Here is an 18,943-nt window from a genome sequence, read left to right as displayed (position 1 = left end):
GGAGCCAGATGTCAATGGACATGGCCAAAGCTGCAGAGGGGCCTGAGGAAAGCTCTGGACTGGCTCTGGTCACTCTCAACACCTTTTCCATGCTCTGTGCAAAATCCCTGAAAGGCAGGCACTGCCATGCAGCAGAGATATACAGCTCAAGCCTCAGCAGGGCTCAGGCCCAGAGGCACAGCAATTACCTCCTGGGACTGTGCCTGGCATGGCCTCCCTTCCTGCAGCAGAGGCTGCCCATGAGCCACTGCTTCCTCCAGGAAACGCTGCCTTCAACACAGCCTTTGGGTTCATCTCTGGAGAAAGGAAGAGCCACAGCTGGATCAGATGGAACCATTCCCCATTGAGGAGGTGGCATGTTCAAGAGGCAATATTTGTCAAAGTCATGGATACGGATCAGGAGAAAAGCCAGGTTATTTGGGCTAGCCAGGGCCCTCCCTCCTCCAAACAGCCCCTACACCTCATCTAGCCCAAGACTGAGAAATTGCAGGGGATCTCTGGGTGTGCATGTTTGGGCTCCCTGTCAGCTGATGCCAAATGCCTTCCTGCAGAGGCTGGGGAGAAGCTGCAGCCAGGCCAGGCTGGAAAACAGCCCTGCAGGCCATGAAAGCAGCAGTGGGGCAGCGAGGCTGACATGTATCCCTTCCTGCTGTGCTGGGCACGGTGTGTCCAGATGTGCAGAGAAAGCCCCCGGCTGCTGAGTCTCAGGAGAAGGCTGAGGGACATGGACCCACCATGGCGTCTATCCAGTTCACTCAGCATCTTGTCTCCCATAGGTTTGTTCCTCCCTCTAGGAGAAACTTAACAGAAAGTATTTCCATTTCAGATGAATGGATCCCACAGAACCAGGGCTCAGCCTGTGGGATCAGCAGGGACACACAACTCACCCCTGTGATGGGAGCTGGGCTTGCGTGCAGCAACCAGCAAAGGAGCTTGAAATGTCCTTGCTGCAGACACACCTGTAACTCAACAGCCACAGCAGCTTCTGTCACCTGGTTCGTGACAGGTTGTCAATGATTATTCCTTGTTGGGACAGTGAGAACATACCTGCATGGGGCTCCAGAGGCAGAAAATCTTCATGAAGCCAAGCTGCTGGAGAAGCCTTCCTACCACGCTTGTCTAGAAAGGAGCACAGATCAGAACCATTCCATGGTGTGCTGGGATCCCCTTCTGCCTCAGGGAACTGGGCACTGCAAGGGGGTCAGGTAAGGCTGTGGGAGCCAAAGGTCAATAAAAATGGCCAAAACTGCAGAGGGGCTTGGGGAACTCTGGGTTGGCTCCTGGTCACTCTCCACCCTCTTTGCAGGCCCTGTGCAAAACCCTGGTGGAGCATTGGGACTCTCATTGGGCTCTCCCTCCCACAGAGGAAACCTTTAAGCCCTGGGCCAAGCCGCAGCATTCAGTGCCACCGATATCCCAACCTCCCTCCTGCCCTCTCTCCTGCCCTCCGTCCTTCAGCTGGGACAGCTCCCCCAGCCCAAGGGGACAGAGCCAGGCCCTCTCAGAGCACACTGGAGCTTTACCCTCCCCCTCAACCCTTTCCCCACCATGGGCACTCCTTGCAGCAGCTGCCAGGTTTTTGGACGTGTCTCCCATGGAGGGATCCCAGCAGGACTGCTCAGTAGCCAAGTGCCCTGAGCCTGCTCAGGATAATTCCTCTGCACTGTGCTCACACAGCCAAGCAGCAGCGATGGCAGCTCAGGCCCCAGCAGGGCTCAGGCCCAGAGGCACAGCAATTACCTCCAGGGACTGTGACTGTGCCTGGCATGGCCTCCCTTCCTGCAGCAGAGGCTGCCCATGAGCCACTGCTTCCTCCGGGAAACACCGCCTTCAGCACAGCCTTTGGGTTCAACTCTGGAGAAAGGAAGAGCCACAGCTGGATCAGGTGGGGCTGTTCCCCAACAGGAAGGTGGCGTCTTCAAAAGGCAATCCTTGTCAAAGTCATGGATAAGGTTGAGGAAGCCATCAAAACTTTGGAGCCAGGCCAGGGCCCTCCCTCCTCCAAAGAGCTGCCATTCCACATCTGCCCCAAGACTGGGAAATTGCAGGGGATCTCTGGGTGTGCATGGACCATGGTGCAGTTTGGGCTCCCTGTCAGCTGATGCCAAATGCCTTCCTGCAGAGGCTGGGGAGAAGCTGCAGCCAGGCCAGGCGGGGAAACAGCCCTGCAGTGTGTGAAAGCAGCAGTGGGGCAGCGAGGCTGACATGGATCCCTTCCTGCTGTGCTAGGCACAGATCAGAACCATTACATGATGTGCTGGGACCCCCTTCTGCTTCAGGGAACTGGGCACTGCAAGGGGTTTGGGTAAGGCTGTGGGAGCCAGATGTCAATGGACATGGCCAAAGCTGCAGAGAGGCCTGGGGAGCTCTGGGCTGGCTCTGGTCACTCTCCACCCTCTTTTCAGCCCCTGTGCAACATCTCTGGAGGGGCAGTGGGACCAGCCCAGGGCCCCTGAAGCCTCTGTCCCTCCCACAGAGGAAACCCCCCCTAAAGCCCTGAGGAAAACCATCCCCAAAGCTTCCCAGGGAGAAGGAAGTGCTGTCCCAGGAAAGGGAAGCCAGGCCGCCGGCTCACCTGCTCGCCCTGCTCGCCACGGAGCAGCCTGGGCAGCCCTGTCAGGCAGGGCCACTGCCAGGAGGAGCAGGAGGAGGAGGCGCAGAGCAAAGGCCATGGTGCCTTGCCCACTGCCAGTCCTGCAGCTCTTGCTGCCACCACTGTCCTGACACCGCTGTCCCAATGTCAGCACCGCTGCTGCCGCCGCTGCTGCTGCCACAACAGTCGTGGTCAAGGACTGACTGCTCGGTCCTTGTGGTGCTGTGCAACCACGGGGCTCTGGGACCTCTGTGACCTCAGAGCCTGCTGTCACCTCAGCCTGCTGTCACCCCACAGGCTGCTGTGACCTCATGGCCTTGGCTGTACCCCCCAGGTGTACTCCCATCTGCACTCCAATCTGTACTGGACTGATTGTAAATTTTTGACTTCATCAAAGGGTCATTGATAAACAAAACCTTGTTTTTGCCTGCTGACATTGCTGGTCAGGCGGTGTCCCAGGAGATGCTCTTGATGGTTCTTGATGCCTCTTTTCCTGGGCATGGCACTGGAGGAGGTCCAGGCCCAGGTGATGCCACTGAAGGAAATGTGCCCTCATCCCAGGGATGCTCAACACAGACTCCCCCAGCCCCTCAGTGCCCTGCCGCTGGTCACAGTAGCCCCTGCCTGGCTCCTGCCTGCCCACACCATGGTCAGCCCTGCCTGCTCCTGGACATGGAGCTCAGCCAGGGCTGGTGCTGTGTGGGCTTTGCTGGTGGTACCAGCCAGACACTGGGGTGAGAGCTCCATCTCTTTATTGGAACAGAAGAGCTGTGCTGGGCCCTGCCCTGGCAGGAGGGACCCACCTTCAGTCCAGGCCACAGAGCAGGGCGGGTCCCTTCAGGGACACAGGGCCTTGCTTTGGCTGGTGGCAGCATCTGCACAGCAGCAAGCTGGTAATGCAGCTGTGACAGGGACATCACGTATGGGCATGGAGATGTGAAATGTGTGGTACAGGTGTCCCTGAGGGAGGTGTTTGGCCTTTCTTGTGAAGCTGCAGAGGGGAACCTGTTGAGAGAGGAGATGGCTGAGGCCCCAGCTGCAGCTGGCACACAGGGACCCTCTTGCACACTGGGAGATTCTCACTGTGCTCAGTTTCCCTCTGAAGACTAAGAGGTGAATGTGGATGGGCTTAGCAGCTGATCTGCAGGCCAAACAATTGAGTTAGCAAAAGAAGAAATTGAGAAAATACAAGTTTATCCATAATAAGGAAGAAAGCAAGGCCGTTAGCATGGAAACCAATGAAAAGGGACATGAGGGGTATTTGCAGTTGTAATAAATGGAATTGGTTTGTGCTAACAAAAGTGTAACTGTTACTAAAGTTGTTATTACTAGAAAAAATCAAGAATCAGTGTTACAAAACAGATGTACCCCTTTGCAGATGTTGCATGTCAAATTCAAGGTACAGGATGTAGTTTAGAAGATAAATGGTGTCTCAAGACCAAAATGGCCTTGAGATGGACCAAAATTAGAACAAATTTAGGCATTGGGCCTAAAGATTAGTAAACATAAGGCTAATTAGTAGACTAACATAACACAACGCTTAGTACACACACACAAACCTGTAAGGTTATCCAAAGGACGATGAGGAAGAGGTGAAGCCTTTGCCAAAAGACCACCAAAAGAAGACTGAAGACCCCCTAACAACAATTGAGGCATGCGCCATGAACAAAAGTGACATAAAGTCAGAAAAGTCGGAAATAGGAGGAAACTTACAGGAAACATTAATGAATATGTATAAGCATACAGTATGTAAGTTTAGCCAGAAGTGCTTTGTTTTGAACATGAGGCAATGTGGGAAGCCTCCATAGCCTGGTCAGTTTTGCTTATGCTTTAATCATACTTAATTTCTAGCAGATTATATATAAATTTTAATTTTTTATTAAACTGTATTATTTTACTAAACTGAATTCTTTTATACCACATTACTATTCAATTTAGTAAATTGCATTGATTTTTAATTAAACTGCCATTAAGCCAAGGGACCTAGTTGTCAAAATTCTAATTTCATTTATACCAATATTTTAACAAAGAAGGCTGGTACAACAACATTGGTATTTACTAAACATGACACAACATGAGGTATATTAACAAAGAAGGCACCTTACAGTGACAACATTCTACTGTTCAAACTGTAAAACATCTTTGTGTACTGATCAGGAGGTCACGATTTACTCTTTACAATCCTGATGCTGAATGTCTCCTGAGGACATCTGGTCACAGAGAAGAATGAGCCCCTTGTGGGCTGCCCCTGTTTGGACAGCCTGCTCCTCACCCCGAGCCTCAGCATGTCTGACATCGCCCACCTGGGACTGACATCCCAAAACATTGAAAACATTTCTCTTTATAATTTTTCTTTATAATTAAAATCTAATTAATTAATAAAAATAAAATTTTATTTTTATACTATTATTCTGAATTTTTATAACCTAATTTTTATATTTATATAAAAGAATTGATACATTTTTAGCAATTAAAAACATTATCGGTCCTTGGTTCAAAGTACCACAATTCCCTTCATTAATTAATTGGTCACTATTTCTCCCTCTTTATGATAATTACACATATTTTTAATCCTTTGATCATCATTTTTATCATTTTCTCAGACAGGGTAAAAGGGACCACTTTGGGGTCCATGGGGAACTTTTCTGGGGAACATTTGGGGCAGTTTTGGGTCTGGGGAGGGAATTTAGAGAGAACCTGGGGGTCTGGAGGACACTTAAGAGGAGCCGGGTGGGCACTTGGAGGGGCACTTAGGGATTCTGTGGGACAATTCGGGGTCCGGGGGAGCACTTGGGGGTCCAGGGGGGCGCTTGGAGGTCAGGGAGGGGAATCTGGGGGCCCTTTGGGGTCCGGGCGGGCACTTGGGGGGCTGTAACAGGGAATCTATGGGCCGTGGGGGATGATGGGAGTTGTAGGCGCCGGTATAATACGGTTTAAAGGGGCCGCGGAGCATCACGGGAATTGAAGGCGCAGCTCCAATGGATTCCGGTGAGGCGCAGGGCATGACGGGAGATGAAGTCCCGGCTGGAATAGCGCTCTATGGGCGCCGCGGAGCATGATGGGAGCTGTAGTCCCGGAAGTGGCTCGGAAGGCGCGTTTGGCGGTGTGGGGAAGCGCTTGGAGAAAACTTTTGCGTCCGAGCCGTGCTGCAGGTCCTGGGGGCGAATGTATACGGCTCGGGAGCACTTGGGGGGAACTTGGGGAGCTGTAACCGGGCTCTTTAGGGCGCGGGGCACGGCAGGAGGTTTGGGCGCGGAACTGTGTTGTGGGATGATGGGAGATGAATTCCCAGCAGTGGCTGGAAGGGGAATCTGTGGGGTCGGGAACATTCAGGGATGCAGGGACGCTTTGGGGGGTCCCGAACGGGCGCTGAGGGGGCACTCGGGGATCCTGGAGGGTTTGGGGAACACTTATGGGACATATGGGGGGCGATCCCGGGGTTCTGGGTAGCGCAGGGCATATTCCCAGTCCTTCCCAGTTCCTTCCAGCATGATCCCATTTGCTCTCAACCACTCCCAGTCAGCGTCAGCATGATCCCATTCACTCCCAGTATATCACATTTGCCCCCAACCTGGTCTCAGTTGCCCCCTGGAGGCTCCTACTCACTGCCAGTATCATCCCAGTCTGATCCCAGTATGATTCCAGTCTCCCTCAGTGTGATCGCAGTCTCTCCTGGCATGGGCCCAGCTGCTCCCAGTATGATCCCAGTATGATGTCAGTACACAGCCAGTGCAATCTCAGCCACTGCCAGGATGATCCCAGTACAAACCAGTCCCTGCCAGTGCTGCCACTCCTGGCATCCCCCAGCCCTCTCTGTGTTCCCCCCTCCCACATCTCCCCAGAGGAGCCCCAAGGGCTGGCAGTCCCCAGCCAGGGTCCCCAGCCAGCCCCAGGTTGGATCTGCAGCCCCCAATTTTCCCAGTTTCCCTCTCCTTTTCCCCGGGCCGGGTTCCCCCCGTCCCCAGCGGGTGGGAGCAGCGGAGAGCCCCGCGCTGCCCATCCCGACCTGTCCCAGCTCCATCCCCGCTCCTGCCGTGGGCTGTGAGGGGTTCGGGAACGGGGCACCGAGGGTGTCACTGCTCCTGGGGGAGGAGGAGGAGGGATGGAAGAGGAGGGATGAAGAAGGAGAGAGAGAGGGGATGGTAGGAGAGTAGGAGAAGGAGGTGGGGTTAGGGAGGAAGAGGAGGAGGAAAGATGGAAGGGGAGGAGAGGGAGGAAGAGGACAGACAAAGGAGGATCAGGGAAAGGAGAAGGAACCAAGAGGTCAAGCACTCCCTGAATTCATAGCCCTCTCCTGTGGGATCATCACCCACCATTCCACAGGTGATCGGGGAGTGGGAGCTTTGCCCGGATATCCTGGGGGGGTCCCTGGGTTGGGTTCATTTTGCGGGGGGGAGATGTTTGGAGAATGTGGAACTCCAAAGCTGAGTGGAAAATCCTACTTGGGGGGACTTTGGGGGGTCTCACCATCCCTAAGTGGGGAGATGGAAATGGGGAACTTTTCAGATTCCTGGCACTCTCAGCAGCCTGGGGATGGCAGGGACCGAGCAGACAAAGGACCCCCAGTACGAGCGTGACTCCCAGCAGCTGGGACAGGGGGGAACCCTTGAACCCCAAACAGGAGAGACCAGAGATGGGGAACTCCTGGGAGGAATTTTCAGGGCTGAATCTTGGTGTTTTTTGGAGGTTTTATGGACCCCAGATGTCAGGTGACTTCTAGAGATGAGCTTGGACAGAGGGACCTGCAAACTCAATGTCCTCATCCCTTGTATTTCCCCAAACCAGGATTTCCCATTCCCAAACCTTGGCTGGATGGAGAGGAAGGCTGTGAGGAAGAGGAAGATGCCCCGGGACACCCAGGCAGGTGAGGAGGAAGTCAGTGCCCCTTTCCCCCTCTCTCCTGCTCCATCTCCCAGCCCAGCATGGCCCCCGGCTGCAGGACAACCCCGCTGCCGACGCCGTCCTGCCGGGGACGCACTGGGGGGATCTCCTTCCCCTTCCCTCTGGCATGGAGGCAAATCCCATCCTCTCCTTGTCCTTCCTCCCCCAGACAAGGAGCTGAGGATGGAGACCAGGGAGGACAAATCCCCACAGCAGAACCTCGTGGAAGAGGCCATTTTGAGCAGCTCCACGGTGCAGGAATCCAATGGGGAGGAAAATCCCCAGAGATCCCGCCGGAGGAGGGGCTCCAAACCCATCCCAGGGTGCTCTGAGGAGGAAAGACCCACCCTGTGCCGGGAAGGCGGCCGGAGATCCAGCCAGGGCTCTGAGCTGGTGGTCCATGAGCAGCTTCAGGATGGGGAGAAGCGCTACAAGTGCTTGGAGTGTGGGAAGAGCTTCAGCCGGAGCAACAGCCTGATCCGCCACCAGATGATCCACACTGGGGAATGGGCCTATCAGTGTGGGAAATGTGGGAAGGGCTTCAGCTTCAGCTCCCAACTCATCCGTCACCAGCGCATCCACACTGGGGAGAGGCCCTACGAGTGTCCTGAGTGTGGGGAGAGGTTTCAGACCAGCTCCCATGTCCTCAGGCACCAGCGGATTCACACGGATGAGAGGCCCTTCCGCTGCCCTGACTGTGGGGAGGGCTTCAAGCAAAACTCCAACCTCATCAGGCACCAGCGCATTCACACTGGGGAGAGGCCCTATGAGTGTCCCCAGTGTGGGAAGAGCTTCAGCCACAGCTCCAGCTTGATCTGCCACCAGAGGATCCACACTGGGGAACGGCCCTATGAGTGTGGGGAGTGTGGGATGACCTTCAGCCAGAGGTCCCAACTGACCATCCACCAGATGATCCACACTGGGGAGAGGCCCTACGAGTGTCCTCAGTGTGGGAAGAGGTTTCAGAGGAGCTCCACTCTCCTCAGGCACCAGCGGATTCACACGGATGAGAGGCCCTTCCGCTGCCCCGAGTGCAGGAAGGGCTTCAAGCAAAACTCCCACCTCATCATCCATCGGCGCATCCACACTGGGGAGAGGCCCTATGAGTGTCCCCAGTGTGGGAAGAGCTTCTCCAGGAGCTCTAACTTGACCCAACACCAACAAAAGCACCACTAAGGGAAGCCCTGTGAGTGCCCCAAGTGCAGGAAGAGTTTCGTGCGCTGCTCCAGCTCCATCCCCCATCAGAGGACCCACGTTGGGCAGAGCCCTGATGACCCACGTTCCCAGTGATCTGTGTTGGGAACACACTGGGCTGGTGGTCATCTTGATTTGGCCCTAATTTTCTTTTCATTCATCTTCATCCCTTTAAAACAGACAAAATTGAGGTAAAAGTCAACAGATTCGTCAAAGGCATCTAAAACCTCACTTTTACTAGTGCTTGAAGGGAATCTGGTATTCAGGGAGGTAAATGGGGAGGGTTTTTGTGTTATTTGGTATATTTGTCTCCATCTCTTGGCACTCAAGGAGATGAGCGAGTTCTATCTGTCACCTCAAAACCACTCAGTGCCATTGAAATCAACTCAATCCCACCCAAATTCCTGGATTCCACAGCCCCTCAGGGTGTGTTGCCTTAAGTTTTAGCTTTCATATCTTTCATATTCTGCGCTGCCTAGGTTTGTAGTTTTGAACTTCACGTTAAGTGTTAGTGAGCCCTCTTCACAGAGTAGGTAGACAAAACAATTCCTTTTCTAGCTTGATACGAAGGACAGTTGTTACAAGTTCCAGGCCCAGAAGCATAAACAAGGGTGGACTGAAGAGAGAAAACAAGAAGGATGGGACTTGATCATCTGAAGCTGTAACTGGACAGTGAACCCAAATATGCAGATGAACCTAAACTTACAAAAATGTGAGACCTCATGATCAGTTGTCCATTTCTGTGACCATTTCTCGTCCATCTTGGGTGTAGCCCTGGCCAGGCTCTTGTACTGCCCAAGGTCTATCCTTTAAGGCCTTTTAATAAACTTTATTCTTAACTCTGTCTGGGCTCTGTTCTAGGTCAGCCTTCTGAAGGCATCAGGTGGAATGGGGTTGGAAGGGGATTGGGTGAAGTGGGATGCAAATCAGGAGGGGTGAGATGGGCATTGGGTGGGGCAGGATGGGTGTGATGGAGTTTGGGAGGTGTGAAATGGGGGAAATAGGGATTGGGAAGGGGTCTTGATGTCCAGCAGGAATGGGATGGGTTGAGGTTGGGATTGGGGAGGTGGGGTGGGGTCTGCAATGAGACAGCCAAAGTTTGGGGATGATGAAGGGAGGGGGAGCCCATTACTGAGTGAGTTTTTGTGATGCCGAATTTTGCCCCAAAAGGCGATGAATAACTGTCTAAGAGACGCAGTTTAAGTCAGATAGACAGGAGGTATTTTATTAGCAACGTGCACGTTGGGGAAATCTCTAAAGGGAGTTTTCCAAAGTCTTACAACAAAAGCATGCCTTTTATACAGTTTAGGTTTGGAATTACATCATATCAATGCATATTCATATGGGGCGTGCCGTAGGCGGGGCGTGGGCGGAAACTTCTATTTTGAGGATCTTTTCGGGGGTCGTTCCGGTCGGCCTTCATCGTGGGCGAGGGTCTCCGAGGAGTCTTCCTCCTTAAACTTTTGAACTTCTTTCCAAATTTGGTCCTTTCCCGGTGTAGTTGGCCGAGTTCCCAACCTCCTAGGGCCAACTTATCATATTGACATTAGGCATGCTTTAGCTTCGGCTTAAATTACGCTTAGTCCGGTGATTTTTTTATCCTTCTCTTTCCCTCCTGTCGTTGTGTTTATTACTTCCAGATGTTCCCTTCATATTCTATGTTTTAACCCATTATTTCTCGAAGGCTATCTATTTTATGGCTTCATTCCCCCCTTTTCTTATGACTTACGAATTCTTTCGTCAAGGTCTGATCCTAAGAGTGCTGATGTCTAATCCTAAGAGCGCTGATGCGCTCGTACCATAGCCCAAACCATTTGGGTCCTTTTCATTATGATCCTTAGCTTCCACCACATAAAAATATTTGTAAAAGTTAAAACCAACAAGGCTCCAACTACCAATATCATTGGGGGCACCAGGTAATTGAAAACCTGTGTGGCTGTTGGGGAAAATCCTGTGAAGATATCCCACCAATGATGCTGGCCTACTTGTTCTACTTCGGTGAGGACATTCTTTATTCTTTCTGAATCATGTTCTACCTGCCATACCATCCGTGTAGTTGTTTGATTCACTCTTTGCACCAATTCCTTTACTTTAGGGTGTGCGAGCATTGCTTTGAGAATTTTGACATCCATCCCTATTTGCAATTCTGGTATTTCTCGATACAGGTTAAAATCTGTGTTAATTAGCTGTTGAGTAGTTATTGGGACAGTATAATGAAAATCGCAACCCACTATTTTGGTAAAGTTGCATACACAAAAGTTAGTATTGTTAGTTTCCTCTTGGCAATTATCTATAGTGACATTGTCACAGGCTGTCCGTATGCAAGCACACCCATTCCCTATATAGTAAACTTGTGACTGTGTTCGATTACGCAAAAGCACTTCAAAGGTGCACACTCTATTCTCAGCATCTAAGCATAAATCTTCTGCTTCTACTACAGCGTTTTCGCAAACATAACCTAGCTGTCCTCTAGGAATACATGCTTCTGTGCTAACCGATTGCCACTTATTTTTGATATAATCATAACTGGCCCAAACATTGTTTGCATTCCGCTGGTGGAGTGGTTTCTTGGGGCAAGTCTTTGGGGCTGTGATCCGGTTGGATCTTCCCGGAAATCACTCCACCGACATGAAATTGGGCCCTTTTGCTGCCTCCAAATAGTGGGCTTACCCATTTTTACCGGACTAAAGGTAATTAAGTTATGTTCGGATGCTGACTTCCCCAAGGATCGAATTGTCAATACTAGCTGCTTTGTTCTTCCTTCCACTGAGTCAAGCTCTCGACACCCAATTTGGATTTGGTCTCCCTTGTATGCTACCATGGAAGATTGATGCCATAATTTACTTGCGTATGGCTGATTGTTACGTAGGGCATATACCTCGAAATAGGGTCCCTTCGCTCCCCATTCCGGGTGGATACACTGGTGTGCGTGAGACCATGGATCTATCGGGTCAGAGTCTCGGGGAAGAACTATACTTATCGAGAGTCCAATGATCAGGGTTGAAAGGGCTTGAGGTGAAGTCAAGGTCATGATGTCCGTTCCTCTTGTTTACTCTCTGGAGCTTTCTTGACCCGCGAGTAATGAATCCACGTAGGTCGCTCCTTGATCCGGACCGCGGTGAAGGTAGTCAGCAGCACTTGGAAAGGTCCTTCCCACTTCTCTTGTAGGGGTTTTCCTAAAAGATTCTTAACATACACCCAATCACCGGGGTTAAACGGATGCAATTTACAATCAGGTTGTTTAGGTTGGTGCTCTATTACCACGGTAGCATTCTTATCCAATTGTTTCCCCACTGTAATTACATAATCATAAATGTACTGGTTACCGATTTGGCCTATGGCATCCCGTTTACAACTTGCATAGCATAAGGTCTACCATACAGGATTTCGAATGGGCTTAGCTTCTCTTTTGACCTTGGTTTGACTCTCAGCCTCAGCAGAGCAATAGGCAAGGCTTGATACCATAATGCTTTGCTTATTGCTCTCACCACTTTCGCACAGAAGTGTGTACCCCTATCCGAGGAAATACTCTTCGGTACCCCAAACCGCGGAATGATTTCATTCAACAGTATTTCGGTCACTTCTCTTTCCTTGTTTGTCCTGCAAGGGAATGCTTCAGGCCACCCAGAAAATGTATCAGTTAATACCAACAAATATCGGAGCCCCCCTTTTCTTGGGAGCTCAGAAAAATCAATTTGCCATACTTCACCTGGGAATTTACCTCGACTTATGGCTCCTTGGTGTATCTTGGTTCTCGTATTCGGGTTATTTCTCAGGCACCGTTCGCACTGGGATGTTACGTGCTTTATAGTAGTAAATAATTTCGGTCCTGCTATCCTGGTTTGCAAATATTGGTAAAGCGGATCCAAACCCCAATGGGCCTTCTCATGTTCTGCTTTTACAAACTGCCACATCACATTTCCTGGTACTACTAACTGTCCTGTTTCCAATTGACCCTAACCATTTTCTAATATTTTGCCCTTATTTCTTTGAATCCATTTATGGTCTGATTCCTGGTAATCTGGCTTGATACTGATATCCAGGTCTCCTGGTATTAGGGCCGTTATTCCCACTTCCCTAGACTTTGTGGCAGCCAATTTGGCCTCTGTATCTGCCTTTCTATTTCCTATTTCTGGAATAGTATTGCCTTTCAGATGTCCCTTACAATGCATTATGGCCACTTGAGCTGGGAGTTGGACCGCCTCTAGCAATCGCAGAACCTCTTCTGCATGTTTGACTGTTTTTCCTTGTGTAGTCAACAGTCCTCTTTCTTTCCAGATGGCCCCATGAGCATGTACAACAGAAAAGGCATATTTAGAGTCTGTCCATATATTGATTTGCATATTCTCTGCCAATTCCAGAGCTCGAGTCAGAGCTATCAGTTCTGCCTTCTGGGCTGAAGTTCCTGTGGGTAAGGGGTTCGACTCAATTACCCTTTCTGTAGTAGTGACCGCATAACCAGCCATTCTTACTCCTTGCTTCACGAAGCTGCTGCCATCTGAGAACCAGTTGTCCGCATCTTCGAACGGCTCTTCTTTGAGGTCCGGGCGACTGGAATAGACAGCTTCAATTGTCTCCAGGTAGTCGTGTTCGATGGGTTCTGCCGGGGCTCTTCCTTCTAGAAATGAAGCTGGGTTCACAATGTTAGTTACCTGAATGGTTACGTCATCTGATTCAGCCAGAACGGCCTGGTATTTTAGGAATCTGGAAGGCGACAACCAATGGTTGCCTTTCTGTTCCAGCACAGCTGACACGGTGTGGGATACTAGTACAGTTACCTTTTGGCCCAGCGTGAGCTTCCTGGCCTCTTCTATGTTAATTATCACTGCGGCCACTGCCCTCAGACAGCCTGGCCATCCTTTGCTTACTTCATCCAATCGCTTAGAGAAGTAGGCCACAGCTCTCTTGTGCGGTCCCAGCTGCTGTGCTAGGACTCCTAAGGCCATCCCTTGTCGTTCGTGGGAGAACAGCCAGAATGGTTTTGATACGTCTGGGAGACCTAAGGCTGGTGCTCTCATTAGTTCCATCTTCAGCTTCTTGAAGGCTTCTTCTGCCTCGGGAGTCCAAACTAGGATGCTCTTAGCCTCCTTCAACAAATCATACAGTGGTTTAGCGAGTATCCCGTACTGGTAGATCCATAACCGACACCAACCTGTCATCCCCAAAAAGGCGCGCAGATCTCTCACCGTCTCTGGTTTGGGCATCTGGCAGATGGCCTCTTTCCTAGCTGCTCCCAGGGATCGCTGTCCTCTGGAGACTTCGTATCCCAGGTACACCACTTGTGTCTGTACCAGCTGTGCTTTCTGTCGAGAGACTCGATATCCACTTAAACCCAGGAAATTCAGCAAGGAAATGGTCCATTCAATGCATTCTTCCTCTGTCGCTGTTGCTATTAGGAGGTCGTCTACGTACTGCAGAAGGGTGCCATCTCCCAGCGGCCTTTCCCACTGTTCTAGTTCCTTGGCTAACTGATTCCCAAAAATCGTAGGGGAATTGCACCACCCTTGGGGCAACACTGTCCAGGTGAGTTGGGTCTTTCTTCCACTATCTACAGATTCCCACTCAAAGGCAAAAATCTTTTGACTCTCGAGAGCTAAGGGGAGGCAAAAGAACGCGTCTTTTAAATCTAATACGGTGAACCAGGCCAAATTCTCCTTCAGTCTGGTCAAAAGCGTGTATGGGTTAGCAACTACCGGATGCAATGCCTTAGTTATTTCATTTACTGCTCTCAGATCCTGGACTAACCTATAGGTTCCATTAGGTTTCTTGACTGGCAGGATTGGTGTATTAAAATCTGATTCGCATTCTACCAATAACCCCAGTTCCATAAACCTTCTGATTGTGGGCTCAATCCCTTTCCTATCTTCTATCCTCAGAGGGTATTGTTTCTTTCTCACCGGTTTTGTCCCAGCTTTAAGTTCAACGACAATCGGTGCTGCTTGTTTTGATTTTCCAGGTATATCAGTAGCCCACACCAATGGGTACATCTTGCTCAGGATTTGCTCGAAATTGTGGCTTTCAGGTTTAGGCTCCACACAACTGATCGTTAGGCTTAGAGCTGTAATCAGTTGTTCTTCATTTACTTGAAACTCCAATTGGTCTTTGTTAAACTTTATTACGGCCCCCAAGTTCTCCAATAAGTCTCTCCCTAGTAGGGGTTTTGGTGAATTTGGTAAATACAGGAACTGATGAATTCCCATTTGCTTCTCAATTTTGTATTTAATGGGTTTCAAAAGTAAGCCTTTTCTGGTTGGCCTGTTGCTCCCACAACTTGCACAAATTCATCACTTTTAGGTACAAATTCTTGGTTTAAAACCAAAAAGGTTGCTCCCGTATCAATCAAAAAGTCTAATTCCTTTTTACCCTCCCCTAGCTCTATACTGCACTAGCCGTTGATAGTGTTCCGCGTTGCCCGGGTCCCACTCTGGTTTACTGCTGGGAAAATTATCTTCTAGTCTCCCCGATAATAGTTGGGCATGTCGCCTCCCCGTTTCCAATACGAGTTCCCTTTCCGTATCTGTCAACTCTGACAACATCACTTCTATATCCTCCCAATCAATATCTAAGTTCTTTGCCATTAGTTCAAACCTCTTTGCTACTCCCTCTGGATTCCTCCTGAAGTTCCTTGCCTCATCCCTCCAATTGTTCAAATCACTCGTCGAGAATGGCACCTTTACTCTAGTCTTTTCCCCTACTATTGGCATAACTTGTCGGAGAGGAGCTATCGTGTGATTCCCTTTCTCCCCTTGCTTTGCTTCCCCCCGTGCCACAGATCTGGTGTAATACGAGTGACTGGTCCCCTCCCCGGGATTTTCTTCCTGTGCCTCAATGCTTTCCCTATTCTTTCTCTTCTCTTTCTTCTTTCCCCCTTCTTGCTCTTCATTTTCCTCTCTTATCTCTATCACACAATCCATCCGATTCTCATCCTGCGTCTGTCGCCTCTTTTGTATCTGCCAGCTCTTATCCTGTCCCGGGCTGCGGTTCCTCTCATCCTCTGCTCCCCCTCCACTTCTCTTATCCTCTATCTGAATTACTATGTTCAGTTTCTGTGAGTTACTCTCTGCCTCCCTTTCGCATGCCTCATTATCATTCTTCTTGCTGTATCTCAATTTAGGGACGTCGCCTCCCGGTGAATTGCTTTTATCCCCAGTCCTTGGTGCACTGGTTTCCATTCTACAGACGCCTCCATTTCTGGAGGTGTTGCTATCTCCATATGGACTGAGCTCGGGTATGCTACGTGCCTCCCTTCGGCTCTCTGCTTCTGACCCACTGCCTTCCTCCCCCTCAACCTCCAGTGTGGGTGGGCTGTCAGCATTCATGTAGCTCCCTGACCCCTGTGGACTATCTAGTCCCTGAGGGCTGTTTTTTCTCCCGTCAATCTCTGATTTTAATGGGCTGCCCTCCTTCCAACCCCGGACTCCCTCCCAGGTCCTTCCAATGCTTTAGGATGCACCCTAAGGGGGTTTTCATATTTACGTCCTTACTCTGTTGACCTCCCATGACTATCCCCTGTATCTGCGTTTTCTGTTAACCGAAACAGTCCCTCTCTCGCAACCACGATATGCTGATATATTTTAACACTTCATGCACACAATCTCAATCGCTTCGTCCGTTTCCGACCTGGCTTCTCGCGAAGAACAGGAAATGCGGAGCAGGACTCCCTCTCGCTTCGCAGCTACGCTGCGTCTCACTCACCCTCACATACAACACACACTTATAAAATAAAATTGTTTTACCAGGTTTTGTCACAAAAAAAAAGTCGCCCTCAAACTGTGAAGTACCGGCTTCCCAAATTCAAGGCACGTAGACAGCACAATGCGCGTTTCAATCTATTACATAAAGAGTGACAAGATGTCTCCTATAAAACTTTGCAACAAACACATAAAACGAACACACAAAACACATACAAACACCAATGGTACCAAAACCTATGATGTCCGAGATATCGAACACAAATGGTACCAATTAGGGACAAACACCAATAGTACCAAAACCTATGATGTCCGAGATATCGAACACAAATGGTACCAATTAGGGACAAACACCAATAGTACCAAAACCTATGATGTCCGAGATATCGAACACAAATGGTACCAATTAGGGATTTTTACCAGGGCGTCCCCTGGTTTACCCTTCGGTGGTCACGTCTGACCCCCGTGTCCCAATAAAGCGCTTTAAACCAAAACCAATAAACAATTAAAAATACCTCTTAATTGGAGCAGGAGATGCAGGGAATCCTTCCTCTGCCGAAGAGCGCTGGTCCGGGAGGGGAGTCTCTTCTGACAAAAATCCGTCAGGGGCCCCAGAGGGTCCCGGCCCCGGACCGGCTCTTCGGAGGGAACCCCTCAAAGTCTGAGTCTCCTGTTTCGTCCCATCTGGGTCGCCAGAACTGATGCCGAATTTTGCCCCAAAAGGCGATGAATAACTGTCTAAGAGACGCAGTTTAAGTCAGATAGACAGGAGGTATTTTATTAGCAACGTGCACGTTGGGGAAATCTCTAAAGGGAGTTTTCCAAAGTCTTACAACAAAAGCGTGCCTTTTATACAGTTTTAGGTTTGGAATTACATCATATCAATGCATATTCATATGGGGCGTGCCGTAGGCGGGGCGTGGGCGGAAACTTCTATTTTGAGGATCTTTTCGGGGGTCGTTCCGGTCGGCCTTCATCGTGGGCGAGGGTCTCCGAGGAGTCTTCCTCCTTAAACTTTTGAACTTCTTTCCAAATTTGGTCCTTTCCCGGTGTAGTTGGCCGAGTTCCCAACCTCCTAGGGCCAACTTATCATATTGACATTAGGCATGCTTTAGCTTCGGCTTAAATTACGCTTAGTCCGGTGATTTTTTTATCCTTCTCTTTCCCTCCTGTCGTTGTGTTTATTACTTCCAGATGTTCCCTTCATATTCTATGTTTTAACCCATTATTTCTCGAAGGCTATCTATTTTATGGCTTCATTTGTGTGAGGTGCCCCTGCCCAGGGAGGCAAGGATTGAGTTTCAAATGAATATTGTTAAAGTGAGAGGTGTGGGCAAGAGGGAATTCCATCCCTCTGCCTCAGAGGTTGGGCCCTGCAAGCCCAGGAAGAAACTCCACCCTGGGCCCCTCGTGGGGTGGCAGCCCAGGGATTTCTGATTGGGTTTGGGCCCCTGGGGTTTCTCCCTTGCTGTGTTCCCAGTGGTCCCTGACCTTGAACTCCACCCTGGTTCTCAAACCCCATCTCCCTGCCTCTGTTTGGGGCTGTCTCTGGATCTGAGTTTGTTCCTGAGCTGAATAAATGTTTTCCTGAGCAGAATCCCATCTCGTTGGTGTCCCATGCCTGTTCCTGGTAACTGTGGTATCCCTGGACATGATCCTGCGGCCCCGGAACGCAAGACCCCGCAAAATTGAGATCCACCCCCCAGACATCCAATAATCCCAAAATTCCCTACTATTCACCCAAATCCCCCCAGATTCCCTTAATTTCCCTAAAAAGCCCTTTTTGTCCCACTCCACTGCCTCCGCAGACCGTGTCTTTGGGACACCTCCAGGAATTTGGAGGGGGTCTCTCCTCCCCTGCAACCCTGAAAAACCTGCTGCTTTTGGGAAAAAAATTCCCCCAAATCCCTTGGATTCAAGGGGGAGTTCCCCATTTTTGATGCATTTTTTGAGGGTTCCTGTCATGCTATTGGGAACGATGAGAAGCACGACACAGACTCTCTTATGAGTTGAAAAGGAAAGCGAGTTTAATTACCTCAGATCATCTTTTATAGACCAATATGTGAAAGTACAGAAAGGTAAAACTCTTATTTGTTAGTAAACTAACATATCACCATCATCGGTCAGTGGGGTGCACCACCCCTCGACCTTCTCTTGCAAGAAAAAAAGAAACTGACAAACAGCACCTGCAAGGCTGTCTTCTATCTCTGAGGATTGTTTTAATTCCTCCTTTTGATTTCCCAGGACACTTTCTCAGGTGAAACTGAGAAAGATACGCAGCCTGATTTTCCACAGGCATTGTGCTCCCTGCTTTGCTCACAGCGGGTGTCACTGAGAGGAGAAAATGGAGGCTGTCACTGCTGTGGTGTCACGGAGAGGGGAACAAAGGGGCTGTGACTGCTGTGTTGTCAGAGAGAGAAGGAGATTAGGGCTCTCACTTCTGTGGTGTCACAGAGAAAAGGAAATTAGGAGCTCTCATTGCTGTGGTGTCACAACTTGGGGAACACTGGGGCTGTGATTGCTGTAGTGTCACAGAGAGAAGGAGATTTGGGCTGTCACTGCTGTGGTGTCACAGAGAGGGGAA

At 50.1% G+C, this 18,943-nt stretch overlaps 2 pseudogenes; one reads left to right on the top strand and one right to left on the bottom strand.

Moving 5' to 3' along the window:
- LOC131586382 (zinc finger protein 208-like) overlaps window positions 1–18,943 on the bottom strand; it is a 761,426-nt pseudogene that overhangs the window by 408,133 nt on the left and 334,350 nt on the right.
- The window catches only part of LOC131586383 (zinc finger protein 850-like), a 434,360-nt pseudogene continuing 423,152 nt past the window's right edge, over window positions 7,736–18,943 (top strand).

The sequence above is a fragment of the Poecile atricapillus genome, chromosome 19, assembly GCF_030490865.1.
Source record: "Poecile atricapillus isolate bPoeAtr1 chromosome 19, bPoeAtr1.hap1, whole genome shotgun sequence".
Classification (NCBI taxonomy): Eukaryota; Metazoa; Chordata; class Aves; order Passeriformes; family Paridae; genus Poecile; species Poecile atricapillus.
The sequence above is the reverse complement of the archived record's forward strand: the minus strand, read 5'-3'. Positions and strand labels throughout refer to the sequence as shown.